Raw genomic sequence first — 12,749 nt, 5'->3', positions numbered from 1 at the left:
CTGTGACACTGATGTCTATAGCACAAGCGTTCAGACGATGGCAGCTTCAAGTAGCCTAAGGGAACTGGTAAGAACAGTGAAAAGTGTTAAAAATAAAAATATACTATGGTATCTACCCATTCAGAAAAGTATGATCTGTCAAAATATAAAAAGTAACCTGATCGGTAAACTAAAATAATCCAAAATTAGTTTTTTTGGGTTTTTTTGGCCGCTGCATTTTCACAAAAATGCTGAAGCTTTGCATCTAACCAAATGTGGTATCGACTAAAAGTCTACAAAAAACAGTCACACAGCTCCATCGACTGAAAAGTTTAAGAGTACATCTTGGAAAATGGAGACACAACCCAAAATGTAAAAAAAATTGTGCAAACTTTTGATTTTTTTCACTACTTAGAATAATAAAAGAACATTTGTTGTTGTCGCAATTGTAGTGATGAGAAAAATCATGTTGTGATATTTTTATCGCAAAATGTACAGTAAAACAAACTATGCCAAGTGGGGAGAAATTGTGAACCACAAATGAAGTTCTGAATTTGTTTTATGGTTCAAAAAAAACGCTAGAATTGTTTTTATTTTATTTATTTTTTTACAAATTCTCCGCACTTGGAATTCCCATTTTCCAGTACATTATGTGATAAAATGATGTAATTCAAAAGTTCTACTCGTCCCACAAACAAGCCCTCATATAGCTGCACAGAAAAGTTACTGAGTTATGGCTCCTGGGAAGGGGGAAAAACAACAAAAAAAGGTAAATTGACCCCATTGTAGAGAAGTTGAACATGAATGTTTACCTACTGAATTGTAAGGACCTGAGTGATATTTTCAGGTAATTTTTACTGCTGAAAAATGCAACAAATATATTCATTTTACTTGGAATTTTTTTTCCAAGGAGGAGAGATAAATGAGTGCAATAAAGAAGTCTCTTGGACTGTAAAAGGTTAAATGAGATATATGTAGAATATTAAACCAAACTGCTTAAAATCGATAAAAAGGCAATAAAAAGAAACTTCAACTATTGTCAGTTTCATTAACGTCTTATCTATTACTAAATTAATTTTTTATGCTGAACGTTATAAAAAAAACCTTTCTAATTGATGGTTTTGGGCATCTTGTGTCCCAATAAAAATTGAATAAAAGATGATCACAAGGTGTGTATCTAAATGAGATGGATAGATATCTATTATAAATGGTAACACAAATATTATATTTGGTATCCGAATAAATATATCGAGAGCTTATACAGTCTTCATGGATCTAGTGTAGGTCAGTATTGTCTTTTTCTTTATATTCTACCAATTGCACAATCCACCAAAATGTTGTTGATCCAAATATCAATTCTACTCGCGGAGAGACGAGCCGCCCATACTGATCCTCTGCGCCTCTGGTTATATTCGGAGACGTACAGAACCTTTTCACCAGAGAAGAGACTTATGGAGATATTGACCCAAAATTACTACGGAGACTGGAATCTTAGAGATAGTTGTCCAATTGGAAATTTGATTTTCACGGGAAAACGTTAGGCTCACATCTACACTTAAAGAATCAGGATAATTGTTTATAGTAAAATATCGGTTTATTAGAGCAACAAACACAAGCAAATAATGAAAAACTAGTTGCAAAAGCCGGGGAAGTGTAATTTGTGGTCATATGATGGGGCATATTCCCAGCATCTGTGGATCATCCTGGGATGTAGAACACTGTTACTTTGGGGATTGAAGGTCGATTCATTTTCAGGATTTGTGTGGTAATTGGGGTCTAAGGGTAGAGGGGTTTGGGGAAGCTGGAATAGAATGAGATGCTGATGGGTAGCTTTATGTGTGGTTGGGATAAAGTGTGTGTGTGTGTTATTTAATTATAATGGGAAATACTTTCTGAAAATCTATGTAACAAAGTGATACCTGCTAAATGTCAAATTCTCAAAATAAAAAAAATAGACACCTAAAATTAAGCAGATGCAAATTTAGCTAAAGAGTGTTACGGAGGTTATAAATATTTAGTGATGTGAAGTAACGTGCTGTCTTTGAGGCTCATTGAGAACCTGGTGTCTGGTGCAAAATAATTTTCACTTGATCACCTTTACACAGAATTTTCCAAAGCGTTTGATACCGTGCCGCACAAGAGGTTGGTACACAAAATGAGAATGCTTGGTCTGGGGGAAAATGTGTGTAAATGGGTTAGTAACTGGCTTAGTGATAGAAAGTGATAGAAAGCAGAGGGTGGTTATAAATGGTATAGTCTCTAACTGGGTCGCTGTGACCAGTGGGGTACCGCAGGGGTCGGTATTGGGACCCGTTCTCTTCAACATATTCATTAATGATCTGGTAGAAGGTTTACACAGTAAAATATTGATATTTGCAGATGATACAAAACTATGTAAAGCAGTTAATACAAGAGAAGATAGTATTCTGCTACAGATGGATCTGGATAAGTTGGAAACTTGGGCTGAAAGGTGGCAGATGAGGTTTAACAATGATAAATGTAAGGTTATACACATGGGAAGAAGGAATCAATATCACCATTACACACTGAACGGGAAACCACTGGGTAAATCTGACAGGGAGAAGGACTTGGGGATCCTAGTTAATGATAAACTTACCTGGAGCAGCCAGTGCCAGGCAGCAGCTGCCAAGGCAAACAGGATCATGGGGTGCATTAAAAGAGGTCTGGATACACATGATGAGAGCATTATACTGCCTCTGTACAAATCCCTAGTTAGACCGCACATGGAGTACTGTGTCCAGTTTTGGGCACCGGTGCTCAGGAAGGATATAATGGAACTAGAGAGAGTACAAAGGAGGGCAACAAAGTTAATAAAGGGGATGGGAGAACTACAATACCCAGATAGATTATCGAAATTAGGATTATTTAGTCTAGAAAAAAGACGACTGAGGGGCGATCTAATAACCATGTATAAGTATATAAGGGGACAATACAAATATCTCGCTGAGGATCTGTTTATACCAAGGAAGGTGACGGGCACAAGGGGGCATTCTTTGCGTCTGGAGGAGAGAAGGTTTTTCCACCAACATAGAAGAGGATTCTTTACTGTTAGGGCAGTGAGAATCTGGAATTGCTTGCCTGAGGAGGTGGTGATGGCGAACTCAGTCGAGGGGTTCAAGAGAGGCCTGGATGTCTTCCTGGAGCAGAACAATATTGTATCATACAATTATTAGGTTCTGTAGAAGGATGTGGATCTGGGGATTTATTATGATGGAATATAGGAATATAGGCTGAACTGGATGGACAAATGTCTTTTTTCGGCCTTACTAACTATGTTACTATGTTACTATGTTACTATGTAAGATCAGGTCTAAGACCATTGTAAAATGCACCAATTTTATTAGATCTTAATATTACACACATGACATGTCTGAGGCTCCAAATAGAACAAGAGTCTTTACAAATAAGTGTGACTTTATCAGCTTGCAGTTTGACGAATCCTTGGATGTCCAATAATAGATGACACCGGCGCTCACCACTGGACAAAAATTCCATCCTGAGGAAAAAAAGGGGGAAAAGCAACGATGTATGGGGTAGGAACACAGGAAAGAAGAGTACCACCCCCGGCTGCTGGGATCTAAACAGAATACGTGCCGATTCTGTAAAAAACCTAAATCAGTGCTCAAAACTAAGATACCACGCTTTGAGGAAACAACTGTGGCACTAGGGAATAATTCGCAGAATTAAGCCCCTATATCTAGTCGTTTGGTAGCTTCCCTATTGGACAACACAATCCACATGTGGCTCGGAGAGTACTACAGTCAATAATCACCCGTATCTAGTCCATACATGACACTGTTGAATGTGACAATGCTGCTTACCCCAGGTGATGTGGATGAATCGTAACGTCCTGTGATCTATCCCGGTTGGTCCGGCCACTACGCGCTGGATGGGCGGGTGAATGAATATAGGCGGTTGTACACTGGCGGTAACGGCTGGAAGTAAGAAGCGCCTCAGCTGTGTATTGACAGGGAGCCCCGGCCGTAGGCGTCCCTGGATACTTGTTGAGAAAAAAAATGGCTGCCGGACCAAAAAGATACCAAAGCGTTTCGAAGGTATATGACCTTCTTCATCAGAGTTAGAACCCATATTGTGGTTGCTTCTATATTAGTCTCGGCGGCCACGTGTGTCTCCGCCCCCCAGCACTGAAACGGCTCAATCCCACCCCAGCCATTCATTCTATCTGTGTGTTTGTGTATCTTCATGCAGCTAATGGTCGGCATTGAATATACTAAGCTGAATCAATATATGCTATTCCTTCTCAACACAAATACTTGAGTTTAATACCTTTTCATAAATTTTAAATAAAAGCATACATTTGCTCATTCCCTGAGTGTGAAAATACCACCTGTTTAATTAAAACTAGCTTTATTGCATATTCTTTTAAATACGTAAAAAATGTGAGTATATGTTCCAGTTGTAAAGATAAAAATTGTCATATAAAAATAATGTATAGTCTAAAAAGGTCAATAAATAGATTGCACACACTTTATTTGATACTAATTAAAGACAATTTATCTAAAAAGTGAATGACCCCTAAAGTGCTCATGGTATATACAAAACTTTTTTTGGCCCTACTTGCAGATATGCCTATAAAGGCTATGCCCTATCGCATTAGAAAGCGTGTAATTCCAAGTCATGGTTTAAACCCTTGGGGTGAGGCAATCTAACTGAAAAATCCACTGGGACTCAATTCTGGACATTTGTTTTAGGAAGTCTCTCCTCCTTGGATTTGGTTGGACCTTCTGAACACCACAGAAGAACACCCCTTTGGTTAATCCCCCATGTCTCCTTAAAATGACACAATAGAGGATGCCCAATATAGACCTTTTTGATGTTATTTAGATGTTCCTTCACCCGTATCATCAGCTTCCTTTTGGTCCTCCCTACATAGATTTTGTGGCATGGGCACCGGATGAAGTAAATTACCCCCGTGGAAAAACAGGAAATATTATCCCTAATGGTGAATTCTTCTGTGCCACTAGAGTCCATAAAACTCTATTGACAAGTTTTTTTAAAAGATGTATTCGAACAACAGAAACATCCTCCGCATGTTGTAAAACCTGTATTGGAGCATAAGGGTGTTCGGGGAACCACTTGAGATTTGCTAAGAGCTAATTTGGTTATGGGATCTAAAAGGTTATCGAGTGTTCCGAGTGAATCCTTGGATGTAGTCGACACAGCTCAAATTAACATTTATATACGAATGGTGTTTAAAGACTCGAGTGTAAAAGAAGATTTGCTAGCAGTAATATCATTAAAGGAGAAAACCAGAGGGGGAAGATATTTACATTGTTTTCAAGACTTACGTCCAAGAGCACAACATATCTCTCCAGAAGCTGGTATCCACCATTACAACTGATGGTGCACTGTTATGACCCCAGTGGACAGGGTCTCAGAGGAACGTGTAAGTCTGCGAGATTCAAAAATCCAGCTCATAGGGCTGTGGTAACTGGGTTGACCAAATAGCTACTCCTAACGCCAACACTAGAAGTAGCCGGGGATCATGCCTACGGTGATCGCTAGATGACTCGCGCCAGCCGGAGAATCTAACTACCCCTAGGAGAAGAAAACAAAGACCTCTCTTGCCTCCAGAGAAAGGGACCCCAAAGCAAGATACAAGCCCCCCCACAAATAATAACGGTGAGGTAAGTGGAAATGACAAACACAGAAATGAACCAGGTTCAGCAAAGAGAGGCCAGCTTACTAATAGCAGAATATAGCAAGATAACTTATCTGGTCAACAAAAACCCTATAAAAATCCACGCTGGAGATTCAAGAACCCCCGAACCGTCTAACGGTCCGGGGGGAGAACACCAGCCCCCTAGAGCTTCCAGCAAAGGTCAGGATACAGATTGGAACAAGCTGGACAAAAATACCAAACAAAACAAAAGCAAAAAGCAAGGAAGCAGACTTAGCTTGAAATACAGGAACCAGGATCATAGGACAAGAGCAAAACAGATTAGCTCTGATTTCAACGATGCCAGGCATTGAACTGAAGGTCCAGGGAGCTTATATAGCAACGCCCCTGAACTAACGGCCCAGGTGAGGATATAGGAAAAGACAGAAGCTCCAGAGTCAAATCACTAATGACCACTAGAGGGAGCAAAAAGCAAAATCACAACAGTACCCCCCCCTTAGTGAGGGGTCACCGAACCCTCACCACGACCACCAGGGCGATCAGGACGAGCGGCGTGAAAGGAACAAACTAAATCGGCCGCATGAACATCAGAGGCGACCACCCAGGAATTATCTTCCTGACCATAGCCCTTCCACTTGACCAGGTACTGAAGCCTCCGCCTGGAGAGACGAGAATCCAAGATCTTCTCCACCACGTACTCCAACTCGCCCTCAACCAACACCGGAGCAGGAGGCTCAGCAGAAGGAACCACAGGCACAACGTACCGCCGCAACAAGGACCTATGAAACACGTTGTGGATAGCAAACGACACAGGAAGATCCAGGCGAAAGGATACAGGATTAAGGATTTCCAATATCTTGTAAGGACCAATAAAACGAGGTTTAAATTTGGGAGAGGAAACCTTCATAGGAACAAAGCGGGAAGAAAGCCACACCAAATCCCCAACACGTAGTCGGGGACCCACACCGCGGCGACGGTTGGCAAAGCGCTGAGCCCTCTCCTGTGACAACTTCAAGTTGTCCACCACAAGATTCCAGATCCGCTGCAACCTATCCACCACAGAATCCACCCCAGGGCAGTCAGAAGGTTCCACATGACCCGAAGAAAAACGAGGGTGGAAACCAGAGTTGCAGAAAAACGGCGAAACCAAGGTGGCGGAACTAGCCCGATTATTAAGGGCAAACTCAGCCAACGGCAAGAAGGTCACCCAATCGTCCTGATCAGCAGAGACAAAACACCTCAAATAAGCCTCCAAAGTCTGATTAGTTCGCTCCGTCTGTCCATTAGTCTGAGGATGGAAAGCAGACGAAAACGACAAGTCAATGCCCATCCTACTACAAAAGGATCGCCAGAATCTGGAAACGAACTGGGATCCTCTGTCTGACACAATATTCTCAGGGATGCCGTGCAAACGAACCACGTTCTGGAAAAACACAGGAACCAGATCGGAAGAGGAAGGCAGCTTAGGCAAAGGAACCAAATGGACCATCTTGGAGAAGCGATCACATATCACCCAGATAACAGACATGCCTTGAGACACCGGAAGATCAGAAATGAAATCCATGGAGATATGTGTCCAAGGTCTCTTAGGGACAGGCAAGGGCAAGAGCAACCCGCTGGCACGAGAACAGCAAGGCTTAGCTCGAGCACAAGTCCCACAGGACTGTACAAATGACCGCACATCCCTAGACAAGGAAGGCCACCAAAAGGATCTGGCCACCAGATCTCTGGTGCCAAAAATTCCTGGGTGACCTGCCAACACCGAGGAATGAACCTCGGAAATGACTCTGCTGGTCCACTTATCAGGCACAAACAGTCTGTCAGGTGGACAAGAATCAGGCCTATCAGCCTGAAATCTCTGCAACACACGTCGCAGATCTGGAGAAATAGCTGACAAGATAATACCATCCTTAAGAATACCAAGAGGTTCAGCGACTCCAGGAGCATCAGGCACAAAGCTCCTGGAAAGAGCATCGACCTTCACATTTTTTGAACCTGGTAAATACGAGACAACAAAGTCAAAATGGGAGAAAAACAATGACCAGCGGGCCTGTCTAGGATTCAGGCGTTTAGCAGACTCGAGATACATCAGATTTTTGTGATCAGTCAAGACCACCACACGATGCTTAGCACCCTCGAGCCAATGACGCCACTCCTCAAATGCCCATTTCATGGCCAACAACTCCCGATTGCCCACATCATAATTTCGCTCCGCAGGCGAAAACTTCCTAGAGAAAAAGGCGCAAGGTCTCATAACAGAGCAACCAGGGCCTCTCTGCGACAAAACGGCCCCTGCTCCAATCTCTGAAGCATCCACCTCAACCTGAAAGGGAAGCGAGACATCAGGCTGGCACAAAACAGGCGCCGAAGTAAACCGACGTTTCAACTCCTGGAAAGCCTCCACGGCAGCAGGAGCCCAATTAACCACATCGGAGCCCTTCTTGGTCATATCCGTCAAAGGTTTCACAATGCTAGAAAAGTTAGCGATAAAACGACGGTAGAAGTTAGCGAAACCCAAGAACTTTTGAAGACTCTTAACTGACGAGGGCTGAGTCCAATCAAGAATAGCTCGGACCTTGACTGGGTCCATCTCCACAGCAGAAGGGGAAAAAATGAACCCCAAAAAGGGAACCTTCTGTACACCAAAAAGACACTTTGAGCCCTTGACAAACAAAGAATTTTCACGCAAAATTTTAAAGACCATCCTGACCTGCTCCACATGCGAGTCCCAATTATCAGAAAAAAACAGAATATCATCCAGATAAACGATCAAAAATTTATCCAGATAGTTCCGGAAAATGTCATGCATAAAGGACTGAAAAACTGAAGGGGCATTAGAGAGCCCAAAAGGCATCACCAAGTACTCAAAATGACCTTCGGGCGTATTGAATGCGGTTTTCCATTCATCCCCTTGCTTAATGCGCACAAGGTTGTACGCACCACGAAGGTCTATCTTGGTAAACCACTTGGCACCTTTAATCCGGGCAAACAAGTCAGACAACAGCGGCAAAGGATACTGAAATTTGACAGTGATCTTATTTAAAAGCCGATAGTCAATACAAGGCCTCAAAGATCCATCCTTTTTAGCCACAAAAAAGAATCCCGCACCAAGAGGGGAAGAAGACGGACGGATGTGTCCTTTCTCCAGAGACTCCTTGATATATGAACGCATAGCGGTATGTTCAGGTATCGACAGATTAAACAGTCTTCCCTTAGGAAATTTACTGCCTGGAATCAAATCTATTGCACAGTCACATTCCCTATGAGGAGGCAATGCACTGGACCTGGACTCGCTAAAGACATCCTGATAATCAGACAAATACGCCGGAACTTCCGAAGGCGTAGAAGAAGCAATAGACACAGGCAGGGAATCCTCATGAATACCACGACAGCCCCAACTAGACACTGACATAGCCTTCCAGTCAAGGACTGGATTATGGGTCTGTAACCATGGCAGCCCCAAAACAACCAAATCATGCATTTTATGTAGAACGAGAAAACGTATCACCTCGCGGTGTTCAGGAGTCATGCACATGGTAACCTGTGTCCAATACTGCGGTTTATTTTCTGCTAATGGCGTAGCATCAATACCCCTAAGAGGGATAGGATTTTCTAATGGTTCAAGAATAAAACCACAGCGCTTAGCAAATGAGAGATCCATAAGACTCAGGGCAGCACCTGAATCTACAAACGCCATGACAGGATAAGATGACAGTGAGCAAATCAAAGTTACAGCCAGAATAAACTTAGGATGCAAATTACCAACGGTGACAGGACTAACAACCTTAGATATACGTTTAGAGCATGCTGAGATAACATGTGTAGAATCACCACAGTAGTAGCACAAGCCATTCCGGCGTCTATGAATTTTCCTCTCATTTCTAGTCAGGATTCTATCACATTGCATCAAATCAGGTGTCCGTTCAGACAACACCATGAGGGAATTTGCGGTCTTTCTATCACATTGCATCACATCAGGTGTCTGTTCAGACAACATGAGGGAATTTGCGGTTTTGCGCTCCCGCAACCGCCGGTCAATTTGAATAGCCAGGGACATGGTATCATTCAGACCTGTGGGAATGGGAAAACCCACCATAACATTCTTAATGGCCTCAGAAAGGCCATTTCTAAAATTAGCGGCCAGTGCACACTCGTTCCAATGTGTCAGCACGGACCATTTCCGAAATTTTTGGCAATACACCTCAGCCTCGTCCTGGCCCTGAGACATAGCCAGCAAGGCTTTCTCTGCCTGAATCTCAAGATTGGGTTCCTCATAAAGTTAACCGAGCGCCAGAAAAAACGCATCAATATCAGCCAATGCCGGATCTCCTGGCGCCAACGAAAAAGCCCAATCTTGAGGGTCACCCCGTAAGAATGAAATAACAATTTTTACTTGTTGAGCAGAGTCTCCAGACGAACAAGGTTTCAGGGACAAAAACAATTTACAATTATTCCTGAAATTCCTAAACTTAAATCGGTCTCCTGAAAACAGTTCAGGAATCGGAATCTTGGGTTCAGACCTAGGATTTCTGGTAACATAATCTTGCATACCCTGCACACGAGCGGCAAGCTGGTCCACACTTGTAATCAAGGTCTGGACATTCATGTCTGCAGCAAGCTTAAGCCACTCTGAGGTAAAGGGGAAAAGAAAAAAAAAAAAAAAAAAAAATGAGAGAGGGAAAAAAAAACTCAAAATTTTCTTTCTTATAATCCCACTTCTGCAATGCATTAAACATTTAATACTGGCCTGGCATACTGTTATGACCCCAGTGGACAGGGTCTCAGAGGAACGTGTAAGTCTGCGAGATTCAAAAATCCAGCTCATAGGGCTGTGGTAACTGGGTTGACCAAATAGCTACTCCTAACGCCAACACTAGAAGTAGCCGGGGATCATGCCTACGGTGATCGCTAGATGACTCGCGCCAGCCGGAGAATCTAACTACCCCTAGGAGAAGAAAACAAAGACCTCTCTTGCCTCCAGAGAAAGGGACCCCAAAGCAAGATACAAGCCCCCCACAAATAATAACGGTGAGGTAAGTGGAAATGACAAACACAGAAATGAACCAGGTTCAGCAAAGAGAGGCCAGCTTACTAATAGCAGAATATAGCAAGATAACTTATCTGGTCAACAATAACCCTATAAAAATCCACGCTGGAGATTCAAGAACCCCCGAACCGTCTAACGGTCCGGGGGGAGAACACCAGCCCCCTAGAGCTTCCAGCAAAGGTCAGGATACAGATTGGAACAAGCTGGACAAAAATACCAAACAAAACAAAAGCAAAAAGCAAGGAAGCAGACTTAGCTTGAAATACAGGAACCAGGATCATAGGACAAGAGCAAAACAGATTAGCTCTGATTTCAACGATGCCAGGCATTGAACTGAAGGTCCAGGGAGCTTATATAGCAACGCCCCTGAACTAACGGCCCAGGTGAGGATATAGGAAAAGACAGAAGCTCCAGAGTCAAATCACTAATGACCACTAGAGGGAGCAAAAAGCAAAATCACAACAGTGCACCTGCAATGATTGGGTCTAAAATTGGTTTTGTCACATTATGCAGGAATGACAGTGACTTTGCTCACTTTCTTAATTATCATTGCATTATTCACCAGGAGTCTCTATGTACCAAAGTCATTAACTTCCAGCATGTTATGTGTGGCGCCCCTAGGGGTATTTGCCACAAAAATAGTTATTGACACAAATAAATGTTAAAATAGCAAGACTGCACTACCATCTCCGGCCAGAAGGGGGAGCTCCAGAGATTCCCCTTGATCTATTCTGGTCTGAGAAAAAGATGGGCAGTTGGGTTGAGGAGCTGAAAGTGAGAGGTCGTATAACTGAGCTCCTAACAGCCCTATGACGGATTATAGGCCCGTAATACCGATAGTAAGAAAAGAGGAATAGAGAAAAAGGACATTGTGAGAACCGGGTAGCAATAACCTCTACCCAGAATAGGCGCAGAGACGGATACCGGATCCGTGGCTATATTCATTATATATAATACAGCAACCGGAAGGAAGTGAGGTGATATCAGCTTCACCAGGGTAAGACACAGCAACAGACACAGAGTTCAGCAGTACTCCCAGAGGGGGTAAGCCGACAAAAAGGGACTCGGGTTGTCCGTCGAACCAGAGCACAGAAGGGACAGATTGGGTCGGCAGCCAGTTCACAAACAGCAGCAGGACCATACAGAAACTGCGCATAATAAGAGGTGGAAATCCTGACAGGGTCAAAGTAATTCAGGGTTCTTATACAGACTCCGGTGACAGTATTGGTGGCAAATCCCTTTTTGTTGAAGTAAATTGGTTAAACATTTCAACGCCTCAGTCTTTCATTTGGACAATAGCCATCGATCCAGGATCGGGGCCATCACAGCTGGGAAGACCTGCTGCTGACCAAGTAAGTGTCTGTTCCTTCATGATATCCCTTACACTGTGCATCGCCTGAGGCCACAGCACCGGGTCAAGCCACTAGTGACATCCCCCTTAAGAGACGGACCTCATTGATCTGGTGCTGGGTACCTCGGTCTCCCGGGCGTCACATATGAAATTAGTTGTGAACATTGTGAACTCTATATGAGCTAGACCACTTCAGCATAGACCCCAAGTTTTTTCTTGAAGAGCTACACTGAAGTGCATTGGCTAAGCATAGGGAAACTGTTAGAACGTTTTTCAGAGCCTTTTACCACACATCATTCAGTTTTTAGAACTGAAAGATGACCTCTGTGCTGAAATCTCAGACTCCCAGTGGCAGGCAGACCTGGCATTTTTAACTGATGTAACATCAAAACGACCTCAACCGCGAGCTTCAGGGTAAAGACAAACAATAACTGAAATGATTGCCAGATTCCGCTACAAAAAGGTGTGTTTCATCATTTCCCCAGTATGCAAAATTTGATAAAAATGTCTACCTTGAAAGTTTTGAAAAACTTACGAAAGAATTTGAGAAACGTTTTTCAGAGTTTCATGCTGTTGAAGCCATAGCTTTATGTATGTCTAATCGATTTATGACCACTGCATATTTGTGTAATTTCATCAGAAATTGCGACTGCTTTTAAAATGGACACCTTTCAACTTGAAAATGTGATTATAACATTGAACACTGATCT

At 42.9% G+C, this 12,749-nt stretch overlaps 1 long non-coding RNA gene across 1 annotated transcript in view; it reads right to left on the bottom strand.

The window, feature by feature from the left end:
• Positions 1-12,749, bottom strand: part of LOC143781654 (uncharacterized) — a 173,277-nt gene that overhangs the window by 122,175 nt on the left and 38,353 nt on the right. The window lies entirely within an intron of this gene.

This window comes from Ranitomeya variabilis, chromosome 6 (assembly GCF_051348905.1).
Source record: "Ranitomeya variabilis isolate aRanVar5 chromosome 6, aRanVar5.hap1, whole genome shotgun sequence".
NCBI classification, from domain to species: Eukaryota; Metazoa; Chordata; class Amphibia; order Anura; family Dendrobatidae; genus Ranitomeya; species Ranitomeya variabilis.
The sequence above is the reverse complement of the archived record's forward strand: the minus strand, read 5'-3'. Positions and strand labels throughout refer to the sequence as shown.